At 38.5% G+C, this 23,060-nt stretch overlaps 1 long non-coding RNA gene across 4 annotated transcripts in view; it reads left to right on the top strand.

Moving 5' to 3' along the window:
• Positions 1-23,060, top strand: part of LOC103280578 (uncharacterized) — a 248,778-nt gene that overhangs the window by 42,715 nt on the left and 183,003 nt on the right. For all 4 annotated transcript variants that reach the window (XR_001730880.2, XR_010002941.1, XR_010002940.1 and 1 more), the window contains exon 3: positions 17,963-18,275. This is a non-coding gene — a long non-coding RNA (uncharacterized LOC103280578). The remainder of the gene's footprint in view (positions 1-17,962; positions 18,276-23,060) is intronic.

Below are 23,060 nucleotides of genomic sequence, written 5' to 3'. Positions count from 1 at the left end.
CCTCTACCCAAAACTACCATTCAACATAGTCACCATCAATTTGTACACATTTGCGCCATTGCAAATCCATCAAACCCATTTTGGAAAAATTCAGGGTTTTGCTTTGTGACCCATGATTTAAAGCTGTTTTAACATCATTCAAGTAATTGAATCTGAAATCACACAGGTGGCCTTTTTGGACCTCTGAAAGACAACCTGCGTGGTTTCAAATGACTTGAATGACAGGACAATTCAGGCTATGATCTGTAGCAACTTCTGCTGTTATATGTTCACTCATAACATTTTTATGACACAGGAGGCAAAACTTTTTGACCCACCCGCGTATGTGGGTGTGAGCTACTGGACACAACAGCGTGTGCTGAATGTACATGCCATTGTTCAAAGTGGATAAATGCTTGTGTGTGACAAGGTCCTAAGACTACAGTTCTGTTTGGTTTACGTGGGATCAGGCACTGTTGACCTGTGAGTACTAGGATTATACTGCTACAGATAAGTTGTACTGTGTTCACCTCCTGTACCAGAGAAAGCGTAAATTTTGCATTCCCTAAAAACAAATAGAGATTTACATTGATTTTAGGATATAAACTGGACCAAAAAGGAACAGATTCCAATATTGTTTTTATTATGTTCTGTTCTATTTATCATTTGTCTTGATTTTTAATGTATTATGTGCTTATTATTATTTTGTATTGCTTTGCCTTGTTGTAAGCCACTCTGAGTCCCCTAGGAGAGAGGGGGATATAAATAAAGTATATTATTATTATTATTATTATTATTATTATTATTATTATTATTATTATTATTATTATTATGACACAGCAAACAAGATAGATATGCTGGATTTTGTATCACAAAATCACAAGTCGAACACTTCCCAAGTGTCTAGGACTGTGTGATGTATTTTCGGATGATGGGCGCAGATCCCAGTAGGGTGGCCTTTTGCAGTTGGCAGATCGTAAATTTGTCAATGTCTATTGTTTCCAAATGCCGGCTGAGATCTTTTGGGACGGCACCCAATGTGCCGATCACCACCAGGACCACCTGTACTGGTTTCTGCCAGAGTCTTTGAAGCTCAATCTTGAGGTCCTGATAGCGGCTGAGTTTTTCCTGTTGTTTTTCGTCAATACGACTGTCACCTGGGATGGCAACATCAATGATCCAAACCTTTTTCTATTATTATTATTATTATTATTATTATTATTATTATTATTATTATTATTGATAAAATGCACTTCTTCATATGATAGGATATATTTTGCCTAAATGTGTTATCTGTACATGAACTAATAATTGTTTAATGGAACTTCAGTGTTTCAAGCTTAAAGTAACAAACACGATTTTGTACTGAAGTCAGCTTTAAATTCATGTAAACAGGAAGCTTAAGAAACATATTGTTGATAGTTACAAGAATATCTATTTGGTACTTTCAGAGCTAACCTCAGTCGCTGTTTTGTCTCAGTAAGAACAGTTCCACCCAAAAGTCTGTAGGGGGTGTTATTAATAAAGAAATCGTTATTAGAGGCACTTTTACCATTGGATTCTATTACATTTTAGGATATTGGATTTTAAAGTTGTTTCTGTGCTTTCTGTGTCTCTTTTGCATTGCAGTTTCCAGGAGAACAGTTTGTTTTGTGCAATAATTTTTTTAAATTCATTTCTAGTTTTGCAGAGAGATTGCTATACATTTTCTGTGCTGCAATTGAAGCAGATACTTATACTAACAGCAAATGGTATGAGAAATTTGGGTACTGTTCCATTATCCGGAGGGAGCCTAAAAGGAGGCCTAGACAGAGAAGGATAGTTCATTGGGGGGGGGGGTTGAAGGAGTAAAACCATTTCACCCTGTTTTCCTGTTATTTTTTTCCACCCATATCACCATTGTTGCAGCAACCATTGTTTATGACATGGGAAATGGGGGTGGGGGAATAACACCTTCAACACCCCCCCCCCCTTAAAATGGACTACCCTTCTCTGTCTAAGCTCCCTTTTGGAGTCTGCCCGGATAATAGAACAGTACCAAAATAGTTTCTATGTTAAAGTTTAGATCACACTTCCCCATTCTGGTACCCAAAGCATGAGGATGATGTGCAGTAGAGTTTCACTTATCCAACATAAACGGGCCGGCAGAACGTTGGATAAACGAAAATGTTGGATAATAAGGAGGGATTAAGGAAAAGCCTATTAAACATCAAATTACATTATGATTTTTGCAAATTAAGCACCAAAACATCTTGTTTTACAACAAATTGACAGAAAAAGCAGTTTAATACACAGTAACGTTATGCAGTAATTACTGTATTTGCGAATTTAGCACCAAAACATCACAATGTATTGTAAACATTGACAACAAAAACATCGACTACTAAAAGGTAAACCGTGTTGGATAATACAGAACGTTGGATAAGTGAAGGTTGGATAAGCAAGACTCTACTGTAGTTTGTAATCCAACGTCCAAATAGCAGTTTACTGGGGAAATCTGATCTAGATTATGAATGTCTGGTTTGTCTTGGCAACTTGGTGATTATGTTCCAAAGAACTGGGCAAAGACAGTGTTTTGAAACCCAGAGAAAAATATTTGATACTACAGTAGAGTCTCACTTATCCAACATAAACGGGCTGGCAGAATGTTGGATAAGCAAATATGTTGGATAATAAGGAGAGATTAAGGAGAAGCCTATTAAACATCAAATTAGGTTTTGATTTTACAAATTAAGCACCAAAACATCATGTTATACAACAAATTTGACAGAAAAATTAGTTCAATATGCAGTAATGCTACGTAGTAATTACTGTATTTACGAATTTAGCACCAAAATATCATGAAGTATTGAAAACATCGACTACAAAAATGCGTTGGATAATCCAGAACATTGGATAAGCGAGTGTTGGATAAGTGAGACTCTACTGTATTTGAATTCTGTTAGCAAATGAGAATATCAAAATTTGACTATTTCAAAAACATTTGGAGGGAAATACCTGCGTGCTCTTGAAATATATTTTAATTAATTGGCTGTGATTTCAACAATTTATTACACCTATACACTGACATGGAAATGCTGGTGTAACTTTGTTGCTGCTTAGTTCTGCTGGTTTGCTTTCATTTATTTATTTTGTGTCAAAAGCATTACATAAATAAATAAGCTTAAAATAGATAATAAAGGATCACAAGCAGCTAGATAGTTTTAGACCAAAAATGGGCAACAGTGACTGCATTGTCTGTAGCTTTGAACAGTTCTTCCTCTGTGCATGAGGCAGAGCATTGTGGGCAAGTGTACAGATGCGGAGTTGCTTGTTCTGCTCCATAGTCGCACAAGGTGAAGGATTCTTCTAGGTAGTGCCATTTTGCCAAGTTGTCTTTTGATCTTCCCACTCCACTTTTGAGTCTGTTCAGGGACTTCCATTCTTGTTTGCCCCTGGAGAAAAACCCTTGGGGGGGGGGCATCCAGTTGGGATTGCCTGATTTTGCTGCCCAGAGGGATATTCTTGTTGTTGCTGGAGGAACATTTAGAGGAGAGGTGATTCTCATGAAACTTTCCCTTGATTTAAGTCTACTGGGAGGAGGCTGATAGCCATACAGTGGGTGGCTTTCACAATGTTTAACTTTATTTCTCTTGCAATTGTCAGTAACTTCCCATCGCACATGGGGGGGGGGGGGATGCCAGCTACCTTATAGAGTCCATCAACAGGTATAGGTTTAAGACATCCTGTGATTATTCTACTTGTCTCATTCAGTGCTGTATTCACTTGCTTCGTGTGGGCAGATTTATGCCAGACGGGGCTGGTTTACTAAACAAACCTTGGCTTTATAGTTAATATTTCCATTGCAGTATTGTTGGTTCTTCTAGTGTAATGAATTCTTAGTAACTGAATATTAGTCCTGATTGCAGAAGTCATTCTCTGGCTATTATGATGACATTCATTTTTTGGAATGAACCTAATTGTTATGTAGTTGTCATGTTGTGAACCAAAGCAGTTGCAGGAAAGGAATATATAAATAACTCAAAGGTGACTGAATGTAAGATTTTAACCTTCACACACTGTTTTAAAAACTTCCTAATCTACAATCACAGCCTAGTGGACCCCTGTAAAGATATACATAGACATTATTTAATTACTGTTTTCCAAAGGACCCCATTTTGATGTTTTTCTTTACAAATTGGTGTCTATAAAAAACACCATAGTGCACCACATAAAGGATGAGATTTACCACATCCCTCTTCTGTTACAAACACTGAATTCACATATGATATTTGTCCATACACACATAAACATGCAGAGAGTTGGAGAAAACATTATGCACCACAGACACCACAGTGGAAATAATTTCCTGCTCTTTCTGGAAGTAGGTGCTTTCCACTCCTTGCTGAGTGACCTTGGTTGCTACCTCTCGGGCTGATTCACCTCACAAGATCGTTAGAATAAAAACGAGAAAGACATTCAGCTCCTTTAATAATGCATAAATAATACATAATGTGAAAAACAGAATTATCATGAGAATTCTCTTCACATAATTACTTTACACTAGATTATTAATCATTCACTCGCATGCAAAATGGCCAACTGTGCATTTTGAAGTATGTCAGCCGTCCACATTTGTGAGTTTGACTTTTATGGATTTAATTATTGGTGGATTTGATATGTGCACTCTAGGAATATCTGGATTCTCCTGTTGAGCACTGAATCACACTGGAGGACTTACATCAGTGGTTCTCAACCTGTAGGTCCCCAGATGTTTTTGGCCTTCAACTTCCAGAAATCCTAACAGCTAGTAAACTGGCTGAGATTTCTGGGACTTGTAGGCCAAAACACCTGGGGACCCACAGGTTGAGAGCCACTGACCTAAGGAGATGTTATCCCCAATGTTTGGGTTTTTTTTATTTGAGTTTTTTCCACTGTCATGGAGATCATGGGCCTCTAAACCCAATGAATGTGGAGATCTGGCTGTAGAGTTGAGATGTGTATGACTTGAAAATTTTGCTTATGTGGAGGAATTTCATGGATATTGATGGAGCAAGGTTATTTTCTTCTCTTCCAGACAGTAGAATATGAACCAATGCTTTCACATTACAAGGAAGGACAGTCGACCTAAACTTTAGGAAGAACATTTTTGACTGTCTAAGTTACAGGGCTTTAAAGTGGGCAGCCTCGCATTTCTGCCACTTCTAAAATTCTGGGAAATGTAATTTAGGGTGGGCCTTTTGAATTCTTGGCTACAGAGGTCCTCGCCTTCCCAAACTACATTTCCCAGAATTCTGCAGGTGGCAGAAATGCAGGGCTGCCTGCTTTAAAGCCCTAGCATGATAATGTGGTGTAAGAGCTTTTAAACAGTGATTGCTGTTGGGGGTGATAAATTTGCCATCTTTGAATGTCTTTGAACAGAGGTCAGGTTGACATATTTTAGGTGTGTTCTAGTTGTGCATTCCTGCATGGCAGGGGTTGGAGTCGATGCTCATTGTAGTCCATTCAATCTCTATAATTCTAACTGCTTACTTTTTTAAAAAGTTAATTGGTTGCAAATGTTAGCGAAATCTCCAAAATAGCAGAGTATTGTAAAATACTAAACAGGATTTTAAACTGAGCGGTTAGCTCACAGCAAGCAGAAGGTGTAGTGTGGTGGCTGGAAAAGAATTCTTGAGTCAACGTTAAGAGATTTGATGAGAGAGATGCAGAAATCTCTGAAAAACAGGACGCCTATCAATCCTGAAAGTTTCAAAAGGTTTATTTAAAACAACATAAGAGCTATACAGCAGGAGTCTACCGTATACCATGCATCTGTGGACAAGTCTACGTAGGGACCACCAAACACAGCATTGCCCAAACACGAATCAAGGAACATGAAAGACACTGCAGACTAACTCAACCAGGGAAATCAGCCAAAGCAGAGCACTTGATGAACCAACATGGACATAGCATATTATTTGAGAACACAGAAATGCTGGCCCACTCTAACAACCATCATGTCAACTACACAGAGAAGCCATTGAAATCCACAAGCATGTGGACAATTTCAACAGAAAGGGAGGAAACCATGAAAATGAACAAACTTTGGCTAGGTGCCTCCTAGGGTGCCTTGTCCAGCTTTAGGCAGTGAATATTTCGGCTGGGTATTTGTGTGCCTTCTTGTTTGCTTCTCTGCTTGAAGGAGCCAAGTGCCTTGCACCAGCCTGCTGAACTGCAGGGAGAGCTATTGGGAGCATTATGGAAATGCTGGACCAAGTGGCATTCATGAAATTGGAATCATGTGAGGATTAATGAGTGAATAGGGCTTATGCTAGCAAAACTTAGTATATGTTGTTAAAATGTGAAAAAATGCTTCAAAAACCTGTCTCAACTTATACATGAGAACAGGGACCTTACACAAAGGTAGTAACAAGAGGCAAAGATACCCCCTTGTCCAAACCAGAGACCCCTGCTTCCAAACCTTACTTTTTGTGCTAGAGTGGGACAGCATTGTCTATTTTTAATATGCAAAAATGTCTCTGAAGAGTGACCGAGTGCTATTTTTAATAGGGTCAAGATCTTTTTTTAAATGGCCACCAGTGTATCCCTGCAGAGAAGCTTATTCATGAAGCTCTTATTAAAAATGACCATTGCCTCTCTGTTTCACCTCAAATATTCAGAATGATTCCCTAGTGTTGCTGCTAAACTCTGCTCAGGCTGAAAAGGAAAGTGAAGAAAGGAGGGCTGTCTTTCGTTCTCTGGTTTGGGCAAGGGAGGGGCAATGGGATGGGAGTGCTTCTGTTGTCTACCTCTTCTCACTGCCCTCACTCTGGATCCCATCGGAGCCATGCTGGCACAATGGGTTAAACCTTGTGCTGGCTGAACTGCTGACCTTAAGGTTGCTGGTTCGAATCCGCAAGATGGGGTGAGCTCCCGTTTGTCAGTTCTAGCTTGTGGGGACATGAGAGAAGTCTCCCAATAGAGAGAAGCCACACATCCGGGCGTTCCCTAGGCAATATCTCTGTAGATAGCCAACTCTCTCACAGCAGAAGCGAATTGCAGTATGTTCTCAAGTCGCTTCTGACACAATTAAAGTAAATCTCTGGATCCCTAATAGTTGCAGATTGCTTACTTTGCTCTTCCATTTCCCCATTTTGTCAGGCTGCATTCTCATTCTTTTTCCTCATGTATATTCCTTGCCTTGTCTGTATTTGTATAAATGTACATACTTTAATATCAGCAGTGCAATTTATCACTACCATCACTAATTATAATACATCAAATAAACAGATTCCATCCTTCTCTTTAGATTTACCCAAGTGCAATAGAGTCTCGCTTATCCAACGTTCTGTATTATCCAACGCAGTCTGCCTCCTGCCCAGATCCACAACTGTTTCTCTAGGCAGCAATGCGTAACGGGCCAACACACTCAAACAGCAACACAAGTGCATCTATGCTCCCCCAAACAAGTGACAGACTTGTTGTAAAACATGGTGTTTTGGTGCTTAATTTGTAAAATTATAATGTAATTTGACGTTTAATAGGCTTTTCCTTAATCCCTCCTTTTTATCCAACATTTTTGCTTATCCAACATTCTGCCAGCCCATTTATGTTGGATAAGTGAGAGTCTACTGTATGTTTATACTATGCAGCTTTAAAAGGAGAGGAAAATATTTGTTGGTTACATACTCCTAACTTTTACTCTAAACTTATCTATCTCACTCATCCAACACTCGCTTATCCAACATTCTGGATTATCCAACACATTTTTGTAGTCAATGTTTTCAATACATCGTGATATTTTGGTGCTAAATTCGTAAATACAGTAATTACTACATAGCATTACTGCGTATTGAACTATTTTTTCTGTCAAATTTGTTGTATAACAAGATGTTTTGGTGCTTAATTTGTAAAATCATAACCTAATTTGGTGTTTAATAGGCTTCTCCTTAATCTCTTCTTATTATCCAACATATTCGCTTAGCCAACGTTCTGCCGGCCTGTTTACGTTGGATAAGTGAGACTCTACTGTATATACATTAGGCTGACTTACACATGAGAATATACAGTACCTCGGTTTTTAAAGTGATTGCTGAAAAACAAATCCAGTAAATGGTCCCAGAAAATAGAAAAAACAGCTTCCTTTCTTGAATTGCAGGGTCATGCGAGGGAGAGAGACTGGCTATTATTTTTATGGCAAAGTCTGGGGGAAAGCTTTCTCTCTAAAGTGGAACGGAGATAGGAAAGAATTGTTTGCATGACTCCTTTTTTATGGTTTATTTGTATGCGGCCTGTCTGCATTCACATGCTGTTGTTCCCATGTTCCTTTTTATAATTAAAGGAGTATTAGTTCAGGATTTGTTTTGTTATACATGGATGTTTTTGAAAGGTGCTGTTAGCCAGAGTGCCATAAAATACCAACATTATCATGTGATTTTGACCTTGCAATTATCCTGCCTCTTAAGCCGAGAAAACAGTACGTTAGTTCTAGGCGGGGCCCACAATGTCTGGTACTAGATGTTTTTCGCTGCTAGAACTTCAACGTCTTGCACTCCTTAAGAAGGCTGAGGTTCATTTTGGGACAAAGTTCAGAAAAAGGTTTGTGTAACCTCGAAGGCCTCCGATAAGATATGGACAAGACTTGGTCTACTCTGACTCTTTTCCCTGCACCTCAACAGACAGAGGCACAAATAACTTGGGGCTCAATGCAGCAAAATAAAAGGATCGGGTGCACAAGAGGTATATTTTTATATTGCATAACACAGTAGATGAGACAACAAGCTGTATCTAGGAGGGAAACTGGCCCTACCTTATGATAGAGTGAGGCAATCATCTGGAACAATAGATTTTGATTTTTTGAAAGTAATATTTAACCTTCAAAATGTGATCGAGGTGACCTCCCCTCCAGGACTTTGTAAAAGATAGTTCAAAAATCAAGACTTTATGTTCTATATTCCATATATTTATAGTAGAAGGTGATTGAGACTTTTTACTGGAGTTTACTGTGGATTATCCCTGCATTCTGAGGCAAGAGATAACAACTTCATGAATTGTAAAATCATGCTGCCAGAACTCCACTTCTCCCCAGATGTTGTATCAAATGTTTTCTATTGTTTATATCATTCATGATTCCCCTTTATGCAATGTCACCCACCTTTATGGATTCTCCTTTATTTCCTTGAAATCTATCTACCTGCCTATATGTATTTGTACTCTTTGGGATCCCCGGAAAATATGTATTCTTCCCAGCAGGGTTTATGTTCCAACTTTATTTTATTTTTCGTTCTATCCCATATAATTGTCAAATCATGAAATCAAATGGGAAATATTATGACCCCAACGTGAACCTTAGCCCCATGTCCCAGACCTCCCTTCCCAAAAACAAAAGGATAATCTGCCACAGTTTAATCCAATCTCATTCCGATCGCATGGACAATATAGGGCTTGAGCACCAGATTCCTAAAGGTGACTCGCCCCCAAGGCAAACATTGTCATATCCCAGGCCAGGACGCCGCTGGAAGGCACCCTGTGGGGCCCGTCAATGACGGCTCATCACCACCCATCACCACTTCCCGTCTGACACCCCAAGACATATCTAAAATCTGTGAACGTGACAGGACCCCGGACATCCTTGATGGGTGCCATTAATTCCTTTAGAAATCGGCTGGGCCAGAATTAATCTGATATTTCCTGTCCTGCCACCTCATTGTTTCAATAGCTCCCGCCTCCTCCTCTCTGATTGGCCCGAGTGGGGACAAAAAACGGCTCTCCATTGGGCCAGCAGGGCAAGGCGGGAAACGAAAGCCCGCCTCGTTCAACCTCCCAGCCTATCCGCGATCAGATGGGCGGGGAAGCGGGGCGGGAAATTCAAAGGGCTGTCAGACCGAAACATTGTATAAATATGGCTTTATTTGAAACATATGTTACGCTAGTAGATTGAATGATCGCTATTAGCGTCCTTTTCAGCTGAATTGCTCAATAAAACTCCTTGGCGGATTTTCCTTCAACTTGGCGGACCTTCTTCATTCCAGGCTTCAGGTTGTATTGCGGCTTATATTCTTCTTTTGGCTTCGCCAAGGTCCGTTCCCTCAGGACCGGATCGGCTCTCTCCTTAAGGGACCCGATCCCCCAGAAACGCGGTCGATAACAATAATGTTATTTTATTGTATCTTTTCCATGCAGATAGAGAAGAAGAGAGGGGCTTGTGAGACTTTAGGATATTGTGCCAAGTATTGGAGTAGAGGTTGGGGCATGGTTTGAGCCTGGGGATCACAATTTACTGCTTTCAGTTAGGGAACAAAATAATCCTGTCTAGTAGACTGTCAAATCTGCCTTGGAGACTATCAAAAGTTAAGTTACTATCTCAGCCTTTGCTGCACATCATCAATAAGGGACTAATAAAAGTGACCAGACTCTACAAGGATTTATACTGCTAAAGTATATTAAAATATGTGAAGCTTACAAGCCCATATTTAAGTGCCAAGTGTTACGTTTGTTCATATTTATCTATTTTATATCTCAAATAGAAGGACAGGAACTCAGAGAAAACAGAAGTGAAGTCCCAGTACATAGGGGGTTGATATTCTTTTTTATTCATTCCATGTATATGGCCTTTCTGCCAGTATAGACACGAGGTGCTTCACAAAGTTAAATTAGTTAAAAATTATCACATCAAAACCATTATTTTTTTTTTTTAAAAAAATGTAAAATTATCACAAAGGGCCCATTTATATGGGCCACAAAATCTGGAGCTTATCCAAAATATTGCTTCTTCAGACCAGCCCCAAATTCTGCCAAGGTATTTTGTTTTGGGAGCGAAGTCTTGCTTTGGCCTCGCTGGACGGTCACCCTTTTGTCACTGCAGTGGCAACTCTAGAAAATTCCTGTCCATAGCTGGGTGGCTTTGCCAAAATGTCAGCAAAGCAACTTGGAGAGGGGAAACACGGGGGCGATTCCCCTTTCTCCAAGCCATGTGGGCACCTTTAGAAACAATAACAAAGGTGCCTAGTGATGTGCAGGAGCTCTCTGGAGCTCCATGGCCACTATTGCAGTGACAAACAATGAAAAGGGTAAGTGCTACTGAGAAACAAAAAGGGCTTTGCCTTCTTGTGAAAGGGAAGTAGATAGTGGATCAACCAAATGCAGTGCCCAGACACTAATCAAAGAACATGAAAGGCACTGCAGACTAACTCACTTATCCAACATAAACGGGCCGGCAGAATGTTGGATAAGTGAAAATGTTGGATAATAAGGAGGGATTAAGGAAAAGCCTATTAAACATCAAATTAAGTTATGATTTTACAAATTAAGCATCAAAAATCATGTTTTACAACAAATGGACAGAAAAAGCAGTTCAATACACAATAAGTACTATGTAGTAATTACTGTATTTACGAATTTAGCACCAAAACTTCACAATGTATTGAAAAATTGACTACAAAAACATTGATTACTAAAAGGCAAACTGCGTTGGATAATACAGAACGCTGAATAAGCGAATGTTGGATAAGCGGGACTCTACTGTATTTTAAAAAAAACACTAGAATCAAGACAGTAAATAGTGAACACCACTCAAAAACAGGAGAACTCCAGACAGCAAGCTATCAAGTGCCAGTTAACACCTCCCAAACAGGATGCTTCCAGGCAACAGAAGCCAGGCTACCTCTATGCAGATACACTTATTGATAGACTTCACAGCTTCATGGCTACTCACTGCTATTCAAGATTTCTAATTGCAACATTCACTCTTGCTTTAAACAGACATGGGTTCTTTCTCCCACTCTGGACATTCCACAGATAGATAGATAGATAGATTTTTTTTTTTCGTGTCAGGAGCAACCGGAGTTGCTTCTGGAGTGAGAGAATTGGCCGTCTGCAAGGACGTTACCCAGGGGACGCCCGGATGTTTTGATGTTTTTACCATCCTTGTGGGAGGCTTCTCTCATGTCCCCGCATGGAGCTGGAGCTGATAGAGGGAGCTCATCCACACTCTCCCCAGGTGGGATTCGAACCTGGCAGCTTTCAGGTCAGCAACCCAACCTTCAAGTCACTTAGTCCACTACGCCATCTGGGGGCTAGATAGATAGATAGATAGATAGATAGATAGATAGATAGATAGATAGATAGATAGATAGATAGACACTCCACTTGCTTTACTGCCAAAATAACCTCTGAAGATGCCAGCTACAGATGCAGGCGAAATGTGAAGAGAGAATGCTACTGGAACATGGCCATACAGCCTGAAAAACTCACAGCAACCCAGTGGATCAGCCGTGTTTGCAATGGGAGACATTCTGTAGGGAGGGAGCAGCCACTGAGAAGGAGAGGACTGGATTTTGAGAGAAACCCCTCTCCTGAGTATCTTAATAATAATAATAAATAATAAAACTTTATTTATACCCCGCCACCATCTCCCCAACGGGGACTCGGGGCAGCTAACATGGGGCCATGCCCAGAGCAATACAATATAACAAAATATAAAACAACATATCATAGCACCATTAAAAATACAATAAATGATAATAGGCATTACATCAAGAAATCAATGTCCCTTACTTAGCAGATGTTGGTGTATTTTTATTTTTAGAGATGAGATGCTCTTTTCTGCCTGGTGTGCTGCATATCCTGTAACTTTCTCAATTTAAGAGAGACAGTGCCAATTCATCCTTTTTCATCTCATGTCTTCAGGTGCTTTTAAAATTTAGTTTACGCTCAATTAACACTGAGTAGTCTTAGGCAACAACAAATTGCTGCAGCCCCACCTGGCTTTTTTGTTCTTCTTCGTAATAACTTTTGTGATCTTGACCACTCTCTGTTGCTTGGCCACATGTGTCTCAGACCCCTTCTACACTGCCATATAATCGAGATTACCAAAGCAGATAATCCACATTATCTGCTTTGAACTGGATTATATGAGTCTACACTGCCATATAAACCAGCTCAAAGCAGATAATTTGGATTCAGTTTTCTTCTTGAAATGTTGGAGGGTATCAACTTGGATTGGGAAGGGTCTTAATTTGCTCCTTTGCCTTGGGTAACATAAAGTTTTGAATGAGCCCTAGCTTTGTGCTCATGAATTTTCGGTTGCGTTTTTTTGGTTGGCATTGAAATATTACAATATGTAGCATAAAGCAAGTGTGCATAGATGCCTTCGTGTTTTTGTTTTCCACCAAGTCGTATCTTGTGAAAACGGATTGCATATTCATACTGCCGGATGGAACCTTTTCAGTAGAGATTAAAATCCTCTGTTTAGAGGAGAGCTGTTCACAAAGCAGGACTCTGTAAGAATGCATGATCATTGTATTTACTTTTCCACCCTCAGGCTACATAGTTGCCACACTATCTCTTGTTGCAAAACAAGAGGCATATTTACCAAAAAAAAAAAAAAAACTCCCGGAGAGCCTGGAGTAACAACAGGCTTCCATAAGAGCATATTTGCCTTGAGCGTTTTGAATGGAAAGGTGCCTAATAAATAGAGTCTATTAAATAAATAAAAATTCTTATAGATGCCTTGAAGGCAAGTGTTGCAATATTCCATGGGAAGAAATAGCTTGTCTGCTAGACTTCCTTTCATGAATCATGGCTGCAGGATGATTCGCAGCCATGGTTTGAAGAGATATTCTTGTTATCTCCCTTTCACTGGGAACATTTTCACCGATCCTGCCCCACTCCACCTCATGCTTATTGCAAAACATTGGCCTTACCCATATATGTGAAAGTAAAGCTTTCTTTATAGACTCATTTCATTCTTTCTTCTTTGTTGTTTTTTGTTTTGTATGATCTGGTTCTTTCTTGCATGTGAAAACCAATTTAAGTCGCCTTTTAACCACATCTGATCTGTTGAGGGCATCAAATGGAACATTGCTTTTCTGTAAGCTTTTTTTTTTCAAGAATAGGGACGCAATAATTTCTCACTTCAGTTGACGTAACTAAAGTCTGTACGGAGTGAGAGCATAAATTTGATATTGTAGACATAGAAGCTGAAAACATATAGACATTTTTTCAATTCTGATTTGACTGAATATTGCTACAGGTTTTAAAAATCTCAAACACACAAGAACACTTGATTGCTTTTTTATTGTTTTAATTTCTGAATCTTTATTTGCACTATTGTGGTTATGTTTCTATTCTCTGTATCTCTTCCAAAAATCATTGATGAGTGGTGATAATAAATATAAGTCTAATCTCATGGTACATATATGTGTCAATGAGAATATGGTAGTGAACTCTTCTCAAGAATAGCCTGTTCTCTGAATTTCTACAATTTTATTTGAAGGCTAGATTTAAAAAACTCTAGACATTTTTTGCTATGAAAAATATTATATTCAAGGTAAAAAAGCAAGGAGTCATGTTTGTTCTGACTTCCAGTGTTCTGGCAAGAAGTATAGAGGTCATAGGATAACTGATAAAATATCTGGATGTTTGAAAATTGCTTATTAGGATTAACATTATTTTATACAAGGTTATACTTTAAATAGAGGGAGAAAACGTGGAGGCAGTGACAGACTTTATATTTCTAGGCGCAAATATCACTGCAGATGCAGACTGTAGCCAGGAAATCAGAAGATGTTTACTTCTTGGGAGGAGAGCAATGGCCAACCTTGACAAAATAGTGAAGAGCAGAGACATCACACTGGCAACGAAGGTCCGCATAGTCAAAGCAATGGTATTCCCCATAGTAACCTATGGATGCAAGAGGTGGACCATAAGGAAGCCTGAGCGAAGGAAGATAGATGCTTTTGAACTTTGGTGCTGGAGGAAAGTCCTGAGAGTGCCTTGGACCGCAAGAAGATCCAACCAGTCCAACCTCCAGGAAATAATGTCCGGCTGCTCACTGGAGGGAAGGATATTAGAGGCAAAGATGAAGTATTTTGGCCACATCATGAGAAGACAGGAAAGCTTGGAAAAGATCACGATGCTGGAAAAAATGGAAGGAAAAAGGAAGAGAGGCCGACCACTGGCAAGATGGATGGACGGTATCCTTGAAGTGACTGGCTTCACTGGGGGCACTGACGGCCGACAGGGAACTCTGGCATGGACTGGTCCATGAGGTCACAAAGAGTCGGAAACAACTGTGATTGAAGAAGAAGAATACTTTAAATAACTTTGGATTAAAACATGCAGTAGTTTAGTGATTTCCCATCACTATCACTAGTGCTCTTTTGAAAACTTTGCTATTGCCAGAATTCTCTCCCTCTCTATAAACAAATATATTGTAATCACTGCTACGAATATACATGTAATTTTTAATATTGTGCTGAGAAACCACAATTTGCTATTACTTTGCAGCTAAACCACATTTTGCACTATATATTTCAGTCTTGTTCTTTTTGTACTTTCATATATGACCAGATTCTGTGCTGTGATTTTTTTAAACTAATGTTACTACGGTATTTTATTTTGTAGTATAGGAGATTCTGTGGGGCTAGTGGAGGCATGGGTAAAGTTGGGCCCTCCGGGTGTTTTGGACTTTAACTCCCACCCTTTCTAACAGCCTCAGGCCCTTTCCGTTTCCCCTCAGACGCTTAAGCAGGAACAAAGCGGTGCAGTGTGTCAGAGAAATGTAGTTGCTTTAGTGCCTGATGCACAAATTTAAGAGGACACACTGGACTTAAACATGTTGCAGCCTTATTTGTTATAGGGAGCATTATTTTATAATTACTTTAATGATTATATCAAGAGCAAGTTTTCTGTAAGATGTCTAATTTTTCCCATCACATTGTTACCAGTCATTGTAATGGGATGGACTCCTTTTTAAATACAGTAGAGTCTCACTTATCCAACACTCGCTTATCCAACATTCTGGATTATCCAACGCATTTTTGTAGTCAATGTTTTCAATATATCATGATATTTTGGTGCTAAATTCATAAATACAGTAATTACTACATAGCATTACTGGGTATTGAACTACTTTTTCTGTCAAATTTGTTGTCTACCATGATGTTTTGGTGCTTCATTTGTAAAATCATAACCTAATTTGATGTTTAATAGGCTTTTCCTTAATGCCTCCTTATTATCCAACATATTCGCTTATCCAACATTCTGCCAGCCCGTTTATGTTGGATAAGTGAGACTCTACTGTATACTTGAAGGGTGCCATGGTGAGAGACATCCTAAAAATGCTAAATCGCATTTGTTGACCCTCTAAAGTTAACACACGATGCTCTATATATAGCTTACATTATAACAGAAAAACACCCATAAGATATGATATTTTCTGTTTTAATGTTTGCATAGTTGTATATTTTAAATTGTATGCTGGTGCTTTTGAGTCTCCTTCAGGAGAGATAAAGCGGGGTATAAATAAACATAATAATAATAATAATAATAATAATAATAATAATAATAATTATTATTATTATTCCGAATCCAGACTGACAAAGTTCTGGAACACAACACACCAGACATCACAGTTGTGGAAAAGAAAAAGGGTTGGATCATTGATGTCGCCATCTCAGGTGACAGTCACATTGACGAAAAACAACAGGAAAAACTCAGCCGCTATCAGGACCTCAAGATTGAACTTCAAAGACTCTGGTAGAAACCAGTGCAGGTGGTCTCGGTGGTGATGGGCACACTGGGTGCCGTGACAAAAGATCTCAGCTGGCATTTGAAAACAATAAACATTGACAAAATTACGATCTGTCAACTGCAAACGGCCACCCTACTGGGATCTGCACGCATCATCCGAAAATACATCACACAGTCCTAGACACTTGCGAAGTGTTCGACTTGTGATTTTGTGATACGAAATCCAGCATATCTATCTTGTTTGCTGTGTCATACAATAAAATAATAATAATAATAATAATAATAATAATAATAATAATAATGTTGATGCTACCAAAAGGCTTTTTGTCCTCTTGTAAACAATTTCATAGTTACTCAAACAGAAAAGAACGAGGTTTCTAAGAGAAACCAGGGCTGTTTGTAATGCATTAATGAAAAAAGAAATTCTGGTTAATGGATCAGTGTTGTGTGTTTTATTTAACTCGAACAGCAGTAATTTCAAAACAGAATGCAAGATAAAGAAGAGCCTTGGAAAGTATTTGTGTTAATGTTGGCCCTGGAACACTCTAAAGCTTAATAGTCTGCATTTGTTATGGATGGTTAAGAGTCTCTAAACCATCCATTAAAATTCAGTCAAGTCTTGTAGAGTAAAAAATATAAGTGATTGCTTATTTGATCTCTTGGATTATATTTTCAAAATATATAGTTAATTGACTTTAGATGTGCCAGAAGACCACAGGATAAATGTGTAATATTAAACAAAAGGGCAGTCAAATAGTTAATAGTAAAGAAAATATGGATGCCAAAGTGTAAATTTAAACCATTGTGCTGAAAATTGCTCTACTAATAAAAATATTATAAGCCGTTCCCTCCCTCCCCCCCCCCCCCACTTTATCAAAGGAGTAGCTGAAAAAGAAAAGATTGATAGCTTTGTGCAATAGATTTTGGCCAGGATAACTATGCTAGAGTTTTGAACATGTTGGTCAACCTGTACATTTCTTAATTTATTTGATTTATGCTTACTGACCAAAAGGTTGGCGGTTCAGATCAAGTGAGCGGGGGGGGGGGGGGGTGAGCTCCTGCTGTTAGCCCCAGCTTCTGCCAACCTAGCAGTTTGTAAACATGCCAATGTGAGTAGATCAATAGGAACCACTCTAGCAGGAAGGTAACGGTGCTCCATGCAGTCATGCCGGCCACATGACCTTGGAGGTGTCTACGGACAACGCTGGCTCTTCGGCTTAGAAATGGAGATGCACACCAACGCCCAGAGTCTAGACTTAATGTCAGGGGAAAACCTTTACCTTTACCAATGCCCTGATCCATCTCAAAAGCTTTAAGCAACTTGGTTGTATGTATGTAATACATAAATTGAAATTGTAAGTCATGAAAATTCTACCTGGCATTTTGGGTTCTGCACCATAAAATCACTTGCATTCTGCTATTTGTGAAGTATGTAAATTAGACAAATGTCCAGTATGTATCTAATTTTTTAATATATTTTTCTTTTTAGCAATTTATCCTAGCTCTGCCGGACACTGTGAAGAAAAAACAGCTATCATGGAATATGTAAATCTCCACTCCAACTTTTGAAAGTCTTCTTCAGCTACCACTTTGGCTTTTGTGGTTCAAGCAGACATGGTCACACATTATCAACCACAAGGTCTAGAAACTTGCTTTTTGAAAAAAATGAAAGTGAAGAAACTACATTTTTTTCTACATTCCTGCAGGATTGCGGTCTGCCTATTATTTTTAATTTTTACTATGTTGGATCATCTGCCACACCATGAAAAAACCATGAAAAGAATCAGAGACATGACATAACAGTGAGTAAAAAATGTTTTCTCTTTCTTTGAGGTAACTTGCCTCCCCATACAAAATTGTCTGTGTTAAGAATTGCATTTTAAAATATGAATAAAAATGTGAACATTGAACAGATTTTACCATTTTGAGCATCCAGGGGTTAACATAACAGCTCCGAGAACAATGCAAGATTGACCAAATTACCAATAATGTCTCCTTAGTGCATAAAGACATTTATTTACTATAACATACCGTAAATCCAACTAGGAGGAATTTGTTTTGGGCTACAGTTCACTTTCCCTGCCCCTATCCCCAGTAATTGACCAGACATTTTCTTGTGCTTTTTTTTTTTTTGGAAGAAAACCTTCTGCCAACCTAGCAGTTTGAAAATATGCAAATGTGAGTAGATCAATAGGTACTGCTTCAACGGGAAGGTAATGGCTCTCCATTCAGTCATGGCAGAGTCAGACACAACTAGACTTAATGTCAGGGGAAAACCTTTACTTTTACCTACCTAATGAACTAAACATTGAATGATTTTCTATGTTGTTTTATAGTTCCTTTATTATGCTTTGTATTTTTGGTATATTTGTTTAGTACTGTGAGCTTTTGGAAAAGCTGAAGGCTAACTATGGATTAAGGGGTCACGGTGGTGCAGTGGGTTGAACTGCTAAGCTGCAGGACTTGCTGACTGGAAGGTCGGTAGCTTGAATCCATGGGATGGGGTGAGCTCCCGCTGTTAGCCCCAGCTTCTGACAACCTAGTATTTCAAAAACATGCAAATGTGAGTAGATCAATAGGTACCATCTCAGCATGAAGGTAACAGCATTCCATGCAGTCCTGCTGGCCACATGACCTTTGAGGTGTCTACTGACAACGCCAACTCTTCGGCATAGATATGATCACCAACCCCCAGAGTTGGACTCTACTAGACTCAATGTCAAGGGGAAGCCTTTACCTTTGACTATGAATTAAATAATTTCTGAGAAAATACAAATATTTATAATATAGAAATATATGCTAGAAAGTGTTGTGAACTTTCCACCACTTGTGGAAGAGGCAGTAGTAAAGTAAACATGAATATTAGTATTAAAATTGTGTGAATAATTATAACCGGGAGGAATTTGCTGCCTCTTTGCAGAGGTAACACATTTATCATTGTATAATTTGCTCCTACATAAATCATAAGACATTTTAGGAAAAGTCAGCCAGCCCCCAACACACAGCAGTTTTAATGAGAAGAATACATTAACGCACCTCCAAAGTGCAGTGTTAATCAGCTGTGTGAGAATCCTTGCGAAGATCGGCATTTGCTTCTTCAAAGGGTTGGTACTAAGCAGAAACTGAGAGTTTGTGGTGGATGACAGAATGGGGTTTCTTGAGATTCCCCTGTGGATTGCAATGCAAGGGAGGAAAGGAAACCTAAAGGTTGCACTTTATTCCACTTTCACATAAATTGTCAGATTACTCCGTGAGGGATTGCCAAAAACATGGGTAAAAGGAAATGAATACATTTTGAAACAATTAGATTTCAGCGAGGAAACACATGAGGGAATATGTTAGCAGGCATTCCAGGATCTGTACAGTAGACAACAAATCAGCCGCAAAAGGAAGTCACCTCCACAGAATAACAAGTATTGAAGGGTCGTCGTATTTGTTAGGTCACATAAGATCTTTTTGCTATAACATAAACCCTCCGCCTGTCCCAATTTGGCAGTCCTAATTTAATCCACTGTGGTCCTATATTTGGAGCTGGTTATTAACAGGTCCCGGTTTCTCTCTTTGGCTTCTATTTGCTCCCTTTGTTCTCAACTTATTTTTATTGCTGTGAACTGATTCCTCCTTACAAAAGTAGTTTGCAGTCAACTGTTGACAGCGGAGAAAGGTGGTGACACTTTCTTGCCTCTAGAGCAGGTATGGGCAAACTTTGACCCTCCAGGTTTTCTGGACTTCAACTCCCACATTCCTAACAGCCTCAGGCCTTTTTCTTTTCCCCCTCAGCTGCTTAATATTTATATTCTGCCCCATCTCCCCGGAGGGACTCAGTGTGGATTCCAAACATAAAAGGCAAACACTAACACCTGAACACAACCACAATACACCCATAATAACCAAAATTGACAACACAAACATATAAAAACAAATTATGACTTAACAACTAAAATTAATTTTAAAATGCAAGCCGTTATATCAGACAAAAAGCAAAACATCAAAACATCGAACAGAAGCCTTCCCAGTTCCTTAGGGGCAAATAGATTTATCATTGGGTTGTTGTATGTTTTCCGGGCTGTATGGCCATGTTCTAGAAGTATTCTCTCCTGACATTTCACCCACATCTGTGGCAGGCATCCTCAGAGGTTGTGAGGTATGGAGAAACTAAGCAAGGAAGGTTTATATATATACAGATATGTATAATATACACATATACACACATACACAGAAAGGGAAGGAAAGAATAATAAGATATAAACCTACATACTGTACTACTTTTGTAAAACGAATTATCCGGATGAAATAAAAATACAATATATAGTCATATTAAACAAGTAGACAAATCAAAATATACAACATTATAAAACAGTAAAGTTTCAAAAGTCTTGGAAAATACAACTTAACTGAGATTTTAAAATAACAAGGGAAGGAGAAGTTTGCAAATAATGATGAATTGAGAAGCAAAGTATTTACTGTACAAGGCCAGAAATAACCTAATTTTCTTCACCAATTAAACAATGTTTTTTCTGAGTGGCTTTTTGTGGATTTGAATATGTTTTGATTAAGGAAAGATATGACAACTTAAACCTGAGATATTACACTCTACATTTCTGTGGTTCATGTGATACAGATTTTTTATTGTGAGAAGCCCAGAAATTTACAAATTATCAGGCTGTGCCTATAACATTTTTCTGTTGGTTGCAGGTACAGCTCATGGGAGATTTCTCTGTTTTTAGAGCTAATCTTATATTCTAGAAACCATATTTGAAGACTAATTCTATTTTTAAATCATCCTTGAAAATAGAAACAGCTGATAATATTTTTCCATTAGACATAACAGAAGAGAATTCTGTTTCCCCTTGTAGTTCTCCCTCCCTCTTTTTGAGCATAAATAGGCAATTTGGAGGTTTTTCTATATTTGAAAGTTTCATTTGGTGATAAATATAGTTACTGGGTGCATTAAACTGACATGTTGGTAATATGAACCCTAGCTAAATGTCAGTTATCTATGGTATATGTTTTAAATGCTACCTCCTACCAAAATGCAGAGCCTTTTTGTTTCTTTTCTTTCTTTTAATGTAAACTTAGTCTTGTAAAGCCACAAACTGTTTCTCTCAGTTTTGTTTTCAGCCATCCTACACATCAGTCAACAGTCGCTCCACTCCAAATTGAAATAGATGTGCCTATGGGGTAGTTGGGTGATATCGGCCACCCCAGATATCAAGATTCAAATCTCCACTCAGCCATAGAGACCCATTGGATGACCTTGGGCAAGTCACACTCTCTCGGCCTCAGAAAAGGCAACTCTTTGAATTATTCTTGCCAAGTAAACCATGTAAAAGCTTCACCTTAGGGTCACTGTAAGTCAGAAATGGGTTGGAATCACACAGCAAAAAAAGCAAGGCACCTGGTCAGTTTCTGGATTATTTTCTTAACAGGGTAGAATTTCCAGACCCTCATAGAATTGTTTACTGGAGATTACAGTAAAGGCCTTTAAGAAAAAATGGTAAATATAACCTCCATTTGGAGTTTATTTTGCTTTTGGGGGTAATTTCACCTCACCCACAAGTTGACATTCTTGGAAATATTAACCATACATTTTCAATCATTGTTGGCCAGCTTTTATTCATAAGCTTATAATGCATGAAATGATGGAGACTTGTGTATACAGTAGAGTCACACTTATCCAACATAAACGGGCCGGCAGAACGTTGGATAAGCAAATATGTTGGATAATAAGGAGAGATTAAGAAAAAGCGTATTAAACATCAAAATAGGTTATGATTTTACAAATTAAGCACCAAAACATCATGTTATACAACAAATTTGACAGGAAAAGTAGTTCAATAAGCAGTAATGTTATGTTGTAATTACTGTATTTACGAATTTAGCACCAAAATATCACGTTATATTGAAAACATTGACTACAAAAATGTGTTGGATAATCCAGAACGTTGGATAAGCGAGTGTTGGATAAGTGAGTCTCTACTGTATATCCAACTTCATATAGAGATGGGAAAAAATGGACCATCTGTAAAATTAGCATAATAAAGTAGAGTCTCACTTATCCAAGCTTCACTTATCCAAGTTTCTGTATTATCCAAGGCAGTCTACCTTTTAGTAGTCATTGCTTTTGTAGTAAATGTTGCAATGTTTTGGTGCTAAATTCTTAAATACAGTAATTACTACATAACATTACTGTGTATTGAACTGCTTTTTCTGTCAATTTCTTGTAAAACATGATGTTTTGGTGCTTAATTTGTCTGTCTTGGTCTCTGTTTGATGTGTTTATGGGCACTGAATCTTTGCCCTATGTGTGTATAATGTGATCCGCCCTGAGTCCCCTTCGGGGTGAGAAGGGCGGAATATAAATACTGTAAATAAATAAATAAATAATTTGTAAAATCATAATGTAATTTTATGTTTAATAGGCTTTTTTAAAATCCTTATTATCCAAGATTTTAGCTTATCCAATGTTCTGCTGGCCCACTTATCTTGGATAAGTGAGACTCTCCTGTAATTGTTATCCTAGCAGGACTGGTGTGATGAGGAATGCACATTTCTGTAATGCTATGGAAATTAAAGCCAGGGTGGTG

The sequence above is a fragment of the Anolis carolinensis genome, chromosome 1 (genome assembly GCF_035594765.1).
Source record: "Anolis carolinensis isolate JA03-04 chromosome 1, rAnoCar3.1.pri, whole genome shotgun sequence".
Classification (NCBI taxonomy): Eukaryota; Metazoa; Chordata; class Lepidosauria; order Squamata; family Dactyloidae; genus Anolis; species Anolis carolinensis.
The sequence above is the reverse complement of the archived record's forward strand: the minus strand, read 5'-3'. Positions and strand labels throughout refer to the sequence as shown.